Source organism: Trichosurus vulpecula, chromosome 2 (assembly GCF_011100635.1).
Source record: "Trichosurus vulpecula isolate mTriVul1 chromosome 2, mTriVul1.pri, whole genome shotgun sequence".
Taxonomy (NCBI): domain Eukaryota; kingdom Metazoa; phylum Chordata; class Mammalia; order Diprotodontia; family Phalangeridae; genus Trichosurus; species Trichosurus vulpecula.
Window position 1 is genome coordinate 40,848,340 of NC_050574.1, and position 11,846 is coordinate 40,860,185.

Consider the following 11,846-nt stretch of genomic DNA (forward strand, 5'->3'; position numbering starts at 1 on the left):
GCATCTTGCCTCACTTCCTTCTTTTCCCTTACTGTGGTCAGAGGACAGACATGGCTGAGGGGCAGGGCCTAGTATTGTCTTGCCTAAGAGGGTTTCTTCACTCGCCATTTCCCCTCTGCTGTGGTTGATGATGTTTGTCTCCCTGGTACCTCAAAGAATCTTAGAATACTGGGGTGGGAAGTAGACAAACCACCCAATTTTCCCTATGGGGAAACTGAGATCCAGAGAATGGAAGGAACTGAACTGATCCAAAGTTCTACAGTCAGTCAGTGGCAGAGCCAGGACCAGATCCCAGCTCTTGACTTCTGATCCACGTTCTCTTTACTGAACTGTACTGCTTCTCAAGGGACATACTGTGTTCTTGGGCTGGACCTGGTTCTCCTAACAATCTTTATGAGACCCTTAGAAAAGAGTCGTGGGGCAGCTAGGTGGTGCAGTGGATACAGCCCTGGAGTCAGGAGGACCTGAGTTCAAATCCAACCTCAGATACTTACTAGCTGTGTGACCAAGGGCAAGTCACTTAACCCCAATTCCCTCTGGAAAAAAAGGACTTGATGAAAAACGCTATCTACTTCCAGAAAAAGAACTGATGGAGTCTGAATGCAGATGGAAGCATACTATTTTTCATTTTTAAAAATTTTTTCCCTTTGGATATATGTCATCTTTCACAACATGACTAATACAGTAATATGTTTTGCATGATTGATTATATGTAACCTACATCAAATTGCTTATTGTTTCAGGGAAGAGAAAGGTAAGGGAGGGAGAGAGAAAATTTAGAACTCCAAAATTTTTTAAAATGAATGTTAAGTTGTAATTTCATGTAATTGGGGAAAAATAAAATACTATTTTAAAAAAAGGGCAGGAGAGTCATAAGCCTCTTTTAGGGCCACCTGACCTGAGGGCAAGTAGAAGGGAGGTCTCCTGACACCCTGCATTCAAAGACCAAGAGCCACAGAGAGCTGATGATAACAGCTATCATTCCAGTATCTCACTCTGCATGCTAGGCATCTTTGCCTGGATTAAGGTCTCAGCGGCACCTTAAACTCCATATGCTCAAAGCAGAACACACCAGCTTCTCCTGCTAAGCCTGTCTTTGACTTCCCTATTTCAGCTGAAGATACCACCATTTTCTTCATTTACTGAAGCTTCAAATCTCAGATGACATATTTTCTCCTCCCTGCATGCCCCCAATATTTGTTGATTCCATATTCATGCCATCTCTCTTATCCATCCCTACCTTTCCCCAAACATGGCCACCATTTTGGTTCAGTACCTCATCACTATTCTTGCCTAGATTATTATAAGAACTCTTAACTGGTCTTCTTGCTTGCTACCTTAGTCTCTTCTGTCCTGTCTGTTCTTCATACAACCAATAAAGGAAACTTTCTAATGCCCATATGTGGCCATACCACTACCCTGCTCAAAGTTCTTCAGTAAGATGTGACTGTCTTTGTATTAAAATACCAGCTCCAAAGACTGGCATTCAAGGCCTCCATTATTTGGCTCCAGTTTGATGCAGAATACAGGCATATATCCTGTCCCTTGTTCCCAACACTATGCTTCCTTCATGCAGCCTGTGACTCCTGAAGCTTTTTTTGACTGTCATGTGCTTTGTTGATTCATACTGAGCTTGCATTTCCCTGACACCCCCCATTTTAAAAGATGAGCTCCCTAGCTATGCCCTCCCCATCTTGCACTTGTGAAGCTGATTTTTGAGTCTGTTGAAGTTTTTATACTTATCTACATTAAATTTCCTTTTTTTCCTGCCTTGCCTTTTTTCCTTCCCTTTGTATCTCACTCCTTTCATTCTTTCTGCCCCCAAGTCTTCCAAATCACCTTTGTGTTTCTTCTCTCCCACATTCAGGACTCTAAATCTATTATTCTGTAATCTCAGTTTCCTTCCCTTCCCTTCCCTTGCCTTCCCTTGCCTTCCCTTGCCTTCCCTTGCCTTCCCTTGCCTTCCCTTCCCTTCCCTTCCCTTCCCTTCCCTTCCTTGCCTTCCCTCTTCCCTTTTTCCCTTCCTTCCCTTCCCTTCCCTTCCCTTCCCTTCCCTTCCCTTCCCTTCCCTTCCCTTCCCTTCACTTCCCTTCCCTTTCCTTCCCTTCACTTCCCTTCCCTTCCCTTCTTCTTCCTTTCTTCACTCCTCCATTCTACCCAAACTCAGGTGCTACATCCTCCAGGGAACCTGTCTTGGCCCTTCCTTCTTTCATTTCTGTGGGTCCTTTCCCGCAACCCACAACTCTTCTCCTGCCTTCCAGGTCTTGCTTTCCCCTTCCAGATTTCCATTCTTCTCAGGTATATCCCAGAGATAGGCTCTGCCCTTTCTCCCTGGGTTCCCCACCCATAATCTCTGCACTCTTCTTGTTGCTTCTCCCTTTCTCATTGATTTGCCTTCCATTACCTTCTGTATTGGAGAGACTGGGAAAACAGCTATGTCTTGTCTGAACTTAATGGAGGAAGTGAGACAACTATTTTTAAGAGAAAATAAGTGGATGAAAAGGAAAAGAACACCCAAGGCAGAACTTGTGGCAAGAACTGGAGTTTGAGAAGGAAGTAAAACCAGGACCAGGAGTGGATGTAGATTGTGATCAGTTCTAGTTTCTCTGCCCCATTTCTTGAGACAGACTAAGGGGAAGAGAAAGATGCTAAAGGATATCTTTCTAATGAAGAGGAAATAGATGAGGCCATTACCAGTCCTACCGACTGCAGTGCCAATGATGGCTGATGGAGAGAGAAGAGAAAAGAACCCTGAGTGCATTAGTGCTGGGGCTAGTTCCCCCTGGCACTCTTAGATGGGTTGGGTCCATTTTGCCCTAACCCCTCTGTAGACTGGAGGCCTCAGCTGCTGGTGATCATAATGGAATGGCTGGTATGATAGCTCCTTCACTACCTCCCATCCCTGGCTTCTGTCTCAGGTTCCTGGTCATCTCCTGTGAGGTTCTGACCTTGGCCAGGCTCTGTTTTCTTGTACAATCTCCATTCAAAAGTTGCTTCCACCCTCTGCTGTGGTCTGGACATTGCCCAGTGGGATGTTGGTGGCCTTAGACCTCCTACACAGACCCTTTGTGCTGGCCCTCTGTGTTGGCCCTGTTTCATGTGGCTTTCAATGCTCTGGGGAGTACACAGCTGGGTCCTACTCTAAATCCCCTTACTTGGGCTTCTGTCTTTTTCCTAGGCTATGATAATTGTCTTCTGCCTGATTTTCTTCTTGTCCCTGATCCCTTAACTCTCCAATGCATCCTTCTTACCCTGACCAAGTCATCTTCGTAACACATCATTCTGACCCTCAAAGATCTTCTGTGGTTCCCATTGTCTACAGAGTAAAGTATAGAGTCCTGATCTTGGCATTCGAGGTCCTCCACAATTTGGCACCATCCTGCCTTTCTAGTCCAGTCTCATACTTTCCCTTCCCCATACTTTCTGTGCCACCCAAATAGCCTCTGGAATAGACAGCTCTACCTTGTTTGGGTAGACCATGCCCTATGCAGATGATGTCTTCTCTCTCTCTCTCTCTTTGCCTCTTGAATCCTTGTCCATCCTCAACTCTCATGTCACCATCTCCAAGAAGTTTTCTCTGGCCCTTCCATGTACCCTTATCAGTGAAATCCTTTGCCCTCATGCCTCACATGACACTTTTGCATCATTAGCCATATGATTTTGATTCATTCACCATATAATTTGTGTAGTATAGACAAGCCTTTGTGTCTGATCCCTTCACCAGCCTGTAATCTCAGATGAAAGTTCTATTTCCCCCAGTGGCATGCACACTGCCCCCAGGAAGATTCAATTAGTCACTGAATGAATGAAATTTAGAGAATCCACTCCAAATGTTCGCATAGACTATTTGTGCCTGACCTGTGGTAGAACATTCTAAGCTCGTATTGGTCTGATCAGCCACAGTTGGATGCACCATAACTTGATTCTAGTGTAGTGATATCATTTTGGTCTTCTTCGAGAAGGAAGGACAGTAAGTAACCAGATTGAATGAATGAGGTTGTGATGTTGTCTAGGCCAGTGGTGTCAAACTCAAATACAAAAAGGGACCACTAAATTGTACATAAGGATCCCTACAAGCCACATATTGACTAGAAAACCACATACTAACATTATCTATGTTTTATTGTATTTTGTTTTATTTTGTTAAGTACTTCCCAATTACATTTTAATCTAGCTTGGGTCATACTGGGGTGTGTTGTTGGCAGCACATGGCTCCATATATTGAACACTTCTGGTCTAGAGTGTCTAAGCTTATAACAGGAAGTGGGGTGGGTGGCTATCTGGCCTCTATTTCTACTGAGGATAAATCACATTTCCTACAGTTGGTATGTTTCTACAAGTCTCTGCTGTGAAAAGCTGCCCTCTCCCCACAGTGGGCATGAGTTTTATGTTTTTTTAAACTATTTATTTATTTACTATGTTTAGCCTTCTTATTCCACCCCAGGCCACTTTTCCAGATAGTCCCATGGCGTATGTTGCCAACACAAGCCAGAAGACCAGGTCCTTATAGGGGTCTATCAATGAAAAACCTTATTGGTCTCCAGTAGAAATGGCTCTATCTAAAGACCAATGTACCTACTACTATCCCACACTTTACAATCTGGTATTCAGGGTTTGAATTCTAGCCTGCTAATAGTGGCCACTGGGCTCTCCCATTAAGGCTGGTCATGTGACACTGAATGAAGATCTCTACAAAAGCATGAAGGACTGTGTGAGGATGCAAGACCCATCTAGGGACACAAACTAAGGGATGGGCTGTTATACCCTGGAGTGAGGAGACTGGCCACTGTTCATGTTTACAGGACAAGAGGCAAGGACCATATTTCCCTTCAGCCTATCTAATATCCCTTGTGTTTCTAACTGCTTTGCTCTGGGGAACAGCTAATTTGTGTTGTGACCCAAAAAGTAGCCTTTCCTAATCCTTCTCATCAATTCTACCCATCATGCAACTCTATTTCCTCCTCTAGTTGCTCTCCTTTTAACTAGCCATCTTCAAAGCCTTGAATGATGACCCAACAGTCCTAGACAGTCAGTCTTCAGAACCTAGAGCAGATCATGGAGGAGTCATTAGCTCACAGATACCTCTGATGGCTGCCCATGTGTCCTCATCTGTTCTCATTGAGAATAACATTGAGCAGATCTACAAAATTATACTCCTCCATTAGACTTCAATAAAGGCCTAAAGGGTGGTTCCTTTATTGGGACTCTTGGTTCTGGATCACCCCATCTTCAGAAGAGGGAAGCTCATTCTTCATGGACTTCTTAGAGTGAGGAGAGAAATCCTGGCAGATGGTCTTGGTCCAGAAATCCTTCTGAGAGGATCAGCTTGGCTTCTTTGTCATATCACAGGGCATCCTTTGCCTTTTACAGGACAAAAGGTGGGAGATTGGAGAACCAAGCTCGGCATACATTCTTCCATCTTTATAAACTTGGAGGCAAAATCACAATAAGCCTGTTTTTCTCCCCTTCCTTAACAATGACAAGCTGTTTCAATTCTCTGTGTGCAGAGAGGTTTTCACCGCACCATCTTGTTACTGCTGATGGAAACTCACTTGCCCTTACTCTGAAACTATTTTGAGATATCCTCTGAAAATAAAGGCCAGCTCCCACCTGTTTAATAAATTTTTAGCAATCTGACCTGCCAGCCAGAAAATGATTGATGTTTTACAACATCTGTAAACATCTGGAGGACCTCACCACCATAGTCAAACAGTCAAAAAACTTTTGTTAAATACCTATTGTGTGCCAAGCATTGTGCAAAACAGTTGCTGTCCTTAAAAATCTTCAAGTCCATGTGCTGGATCCCCTCCGCCACAATGGTGATACTTTTGGCCCCATACATCTCCCAATTTTATACCTCATCTGACATTTTTTATCAGTAGGGTCAGCAGAGTATTTCTATTGTTAACTCTTCCAAGGAGTTTTGAATGATTTGGGTATTTGAAAGGCAGACACTTTGCAATAAAAGCGCCTGGAAGGAGGCCTTTTGTTTGTGTAAGTCAAATTTTTTTTCACAATTTTTTTTTGTTTTTTTTTTTCCAAATTTTATTCAATATGAAACATATCTCTACAGTTTCTATTAAGGTGGTTGACCACGTCCATGACCATCTCTAAATTGGAATTCTGTTGGTGACCCAGCCCCAGCCTCAGCCTTCTTGTCAGCACCAGGGGGAGGAACACTTCATCTGTATGTGTCTCTGTCAGCTTCACCCCGAGTAAGCCGGGCAGGTCACTCGCCCTCCAGACCTTTGGGCCTTGGCCTTCCTGTTTCGGGATGACTTCTTCGGAGTGTGGCAGGCACAATCTCAGGGGGTAGGTGAAGGTAATCCCGGAGGTACTGAATGTCCTCATTGGTGAGGTACCAGTAGAAATGCCTCCATGCAAACTTCTCCTTAACATAGCCACGAGACTTTAGAGACTGCATGGCTTTCATGACATGGAGATTGGGAATGTTCTTGTCTGCCAGCTCGGGGTGCTTTGGCACGTGGACATCCTTCTTGGCTACCATCACTCCCTCCTTAAAAAGGAGTTCATAGATGGCAATTCGGTTCTTCTTGGGCACCAACATCTCGGCGGCAGCAGCGGGTGCTGCTCTAGATGGAGCCCAGGCTAGAAAGGCATTTTTTCACAATTAAGAAACAATAAGCACAATGTAATCTTATATCCACTACATTGTTAAATTGATTGTGAAATAGTAAAGATGCTGTCTGGGGCGGCTAGGTGGTGAAGTGGATAAAGCACTGAGCTGGGAATCAGGAAGACTCATCTTCTCGAGTTAAACAGAAAAGAGAAATGAAAAGATATTCCACAAGGTTAAACTGCACTCCTACATGGGAAGATGATGCTTGCAACTGCTAGGCACTTTCCAATTACTAGGACAGTTAGAAGAAATATACATAGACAGAAGGCATGGGTGCGAATTGACTATAGTAGGATGATATTCAAAAAATAATATTAAGGGATGAGATAGAGGATTGCACTGGGAAAAAGGGAGAGGTAAAATGGGGGTAAATTATCTCACATAAAAGAGGCATGAAAGAGCTTTTACAGTAGATGGGAAGTTGGGGGGGTGGGCAACATTTTAACCTTACTGTCATTGGAATTGGCTCAAACATGCACACTCAGTTCAGTATAGAAGTCTACATTATCCTACAGAGAAATAGGAAGGGAAGGGGAGAAGAAAAAGGTGGGATTATTATAAGGGAGGCTGAATTAGGAGAGGTGTTGGTCAGAAGCAAAACACTTTTGAGGAGGGACAGGGTGAAAGGAGCTAGAAGGAAGAATGAACAAGGGGAAAATAGGATAGAAGGAAATACACAGTTAATAATTATAACTGTGAATGCATGAACTCTACAAAATGGAAATGAATAGCAGAGTGTATTGCATGATTTAAACATAAAGAATGTTATCATAAGCAAATTAAGGGAGCATGGAATAGTTTACCTGTCAGATCTATAGATAAGGGAAGAATTTATGACCAAACAAGGGATAGAAAGTACTATAAGATGTAAAATGGGTAGTTTTGATTACATCAAATTAAAAAGTTCTTACACCAACAAAACCAACACAGCCAAGATTAGAAGAAAAGCAGAAAACTGGGAAAAATTGTTACAGCACATCTCTGACAAAGACCCCTTCTATCAAATTTACAGGAAACTGGGTCAAATTTATAAGAATACAACTCATTCCCCATTTGGTAAATGGTCAATGGATATGAACAGGTAGTTTTCAGATGAAGAAATCAAAGCCATCTATAGTCATTTAAAAATGTTCTAAATCACTATTGATTAAAGAAAGACAAATTAAAACAACTATGAGGTACTGCCTTGCACTTATCAGATTGATTAATATGACAGAAAAGAAAAATGATAAATGTTGGAGGGGATGTGGGAAAATTGGGACACTAATGCTCTGTTGTTGGAGTTGTGAACTGATCCAACCATTCTGGAGAGCAATTTGGAACTATGCCCAAAGGGCATATGTATTGCCTTTGACCCAGTAATACCACTAATAGGTGTGTAACCCAAAGAAGTAAAAAAGGGAAAAGGACTTATACGTACAAAGATATTAATAGGAGCTCTTTTTATGTTGGCAAAGAATTGGAAGTTGAGGGGATGCCCATCCATTGGGGGAATGGCTGAACAAGTTGTGGTATATGATTTGTGATGGGATACTTTTGTGCTATAAGAAATGATGAGAAGGATGCTTTCAGGAAAACCTGAAAAGACATATATGAACTGATGCAGAGTGAAGTGAGCAGAACCTGGAAACACCGTACACAGTAACAGCAATATTGCATGATGACGAATTGTGGATCATGTAACTATTCTCAGAAATACAATGATCCAAGACAATTCCAAAGGACTCATGATGAAAAATGCTGTCCGCCTCCAGAGAAAGAACTGATGGAGTCTGAATGCACATTGAAGCACACTTTTTTTGAACTTTATTTTTCCTGTCGTTTTGGCCTGTTTTCATTCACAACATGACTAATGTGCAAATGTGTTTTGCAGAATTGTACATGTATAACCTATATCAAATTGCTCGTCTTTTAAGGAGAGAAGAAAGGAAAGAGGAGGGAAATTTTTGAACTCAAAATTTTAAAAACAAATGTAAAAATTGTTTTTACATGTAATTGAAAAAATAAAATATTAAATTGAAAAAGGAATAACTTTTATTTCTGAAACATGATTGTATCCAATTCATCAGTGATTCTGCCCAGTTTTTTTATATCTATGAAGTTGATAAGCACCTGATCTGTGCTATCAATCAAGTAACTGACAAGTTTTGAATGAAATGTGCCCCAAGACAGATCTTATAGAGTTACTCCACTAGGGATTCCTGAGTGACCAAGTTTGTGAGACATTGGATATCCCTGGTTGGAATTATGTTGGAACCATTAAGCTTATCTGAGGATTATTTTCTGAAGCCAAGTGGGAAGAAGAGGAGCTAGGCCACTCCTACAGAGTGTCTGAGAGTTTAGACTGATATGTAACTGAAGCTTGAAACAAAGATTTAATGGGGAAACTGTCTGATATAGTTTTGGTGTGGTTAAAAAAAGACCCAAAGCTCAAAGTTTAGGGCATGAGTAAATTAGAAAAGTTTTATTGACATTCTAAACCATGGCGGGGAGAGTTGTCACCTGGTTTAGCCAAGTGAGCCTTCCCTCATACAATTTCTAGTCAGGTCTCAGTGCAAGAAATGAATCTGTGAAGTATTCAAATTCACATTATTCAAAGTGATAATAATATAAAGCATGGTTATTGGTTCCAGCCCAGTGGAAATATGCAATGGGAACTAGAAAATGAAAAAAATAACTTTCAGTTATGCTGGACTAAAAACTCTTGCTAAGCATCAGATAACATTATTTGGAATAAGGAGAGACAAACAGTGTCTAATTCTCCATCTCCCACCTCCAAGCCTTTGTATTAACTATGACTGATCCTCATGCATGGAATTCACTCCCTTCTTACCTCCACATCATAGAATCCCTCTCTTCCTTCAAGATTTAAAAGGAATAATAAGTTATACATAATAGCTGTGTAGTTTTCTGTGCAATCATCTTTTCTTTGTTCTAATATGTTATGGAAATGCTTCTTTTATTTCATAAATTAAAAATAAAATAAATAAAAATTTAAAAAAAGATGCAGTTCAAGCTCTACTTTGAATTCTTTCTTGGTCCCGCCCCCCACAACTGTCAGTGTCCTTCCTTCTTAACTACCTTATATTTAATTACCTTGTATCTAGTCTCTTCATATTTATTCTTGTATGTACTTGTTTGATTCTTTATCTCTTTCTCCATTCATCCATCCATCCATCCATCTATCTATCTATCTATCTATCTATCTATCTATCTATCTATCTATCTATCTATCTATCCTTTTGATCCAGGCTAGAGGCTCATCAGCTGCTCATGGTCTGATCCTACATTTGACTGGCATGCAAGCTTAGACAGGCTTTTCCTTTCTTCCAGGCTGTTTCACCCATCTTTAGGCATCCTGATGCCCAGCCCTACCTCCTGAAGGTCCAGTATTTTGGTGCTCAACTTAGTACTGACAACCAATGGACTTTAATCCTTCTGCAGCTCAGAACTCCCAGGCTCAAGAGATCTACCAGCCTCAGCCTCCCCATAGTGAGGATTATAGATGAGTGTCACCATGACTCTCTCTCTTTCTCTCTCTCTCTCTTTCTCTCCATATATGTATGACAAGCATATACACACTATATATATGTGTGCACATGTACACACAGGCACAAGCATGTATATTGGCATGCATGTGTATATACATGTGGACCTATAGGAATATACATATATATACATGTGTGTATTCATAAGCATACATATACATACACACATTTGTCTTCCTCGTTAGAGAGTAGAGATTATTTCATTCTTTGAGCATCTAGAACATTATTATTCCTCCTAAACCCTTTCCCCCTACCTTTGATATTGCTGTAGGGGGCATTGCTATCTTCCCAGTCCCTCAGGCTTCCAACCCAGGAGTCATCCTGGACTCCTCACTCTCTCTACTCCACCCTGCCCCCCCATATCCAATATGGTGCCAAGACTTATTGTAACATCTTTCCAATACATCCCCTTCTTTCTTCTGACACAGTCACCTTCTAGGCCCTCATCACCTCATCTAATCTCCATCCAGTTCTTCCATGAAACTGGTTTAGTGCCACTAATGAACTCTGACAGTTGGTACCAGGAGAAGGATGTTTGCAAGAGCAAGTATGGGCAGCATGTTTAGCCAAGGAGGGCATCATTCTTTCTCTTTCTCTTCTTGTGCTTCTCCCTACATCTCTATTGTTCTCTTTTCTCTCCTCTCTGCTCCTAGCTGGCATGGTGGATAGAGCACTGAGCTCAGACTTAGGAAAACTTCAGTTCAAATGTGGTCCTGGACACTTATTAACTGTGTGACCCCACACAGGTCACTTAACCTAGGTCTGCCTCAGTTTTATCAACTACAAAATGGGGATAATAACAGCACCTACCTCCCAGGGTTGTTGTGAATCTCAAACGAGATCATATTTGTGAAGCACCTACCATGGTGCCTGGTACATAGTAGGTATTTAATCAATGCTTATTCTCCCCATTCTCTCTTACACACACACACACACACACACACACACACACACACACATCCCTTCTGCTTTTTCTTGACCTTTTGTGACTTTGTAGACCTGACTGGTCAATATTTTGGAATTGTCTGATGCTAGGTGAGTCTTTCCCCCATGATTCCCTGAGAAAAAGAGAAGACCACCTTAAACGCTGAAAAGCTTCAGGAGCTGACACCCAGTGGCCCAGTAAGGAAATGCAGCTAACTGAAAGGCTGCTGGATTAAGTGGGTTGTTATCTACTGCACTTAGGGTGTTGAAAGAGATAGACACTGCTTCCAAGCCCACATCAAGGACCCTGCAAGGTTGCATGCTACCTCTTGGCTCCCCGCTTCCATTCACATCAGAAAATGAAGGCGTAAACCTGAAGCTGTTGGAGAAGGTATCTGGATCAAGGAAGGCAGGATCCTCTTCTGAAACATGGCACCTGTGGGCTGTATGTCAGGAACTCACTAGGTCATGAGGGACCCAAAGATAACAAATCCCTGTCTGCCTTCTGGGAGCTTATGTTCTGTGGAGGTGCAACCTACACCTTGGGTGACTGAATGCACAGAATATATAAATGAATGCAAAGAAATTTGAAGAAGGAGAGAACATTAGCAGCCAAGGTTGGGGTGAGGGAGGATTGAAAGGTGTCATGGAGGAAATGGTGCAAAGCCCATGGACAGGGGAGGGGCTACTTGGGGAGGCAGGAAACCACAGTGTCTGGAAGGAGAAGAGAGCCA

The 11,846-nt window shown here is 42.1% G+C and overlaps 1 pseudogene; it reads right to left on the reverse strand.

The window, feature by feature from the left end:
- Positions 1–6,079: 6,079 nt before the first annotated feature.
- On the reverse strand, positions 6,080–6,568 carry LOC118836043 (annotated as a pseudogene).
- Positions 6,569–11,846: the final 5,278 nt, after the last annotated feature.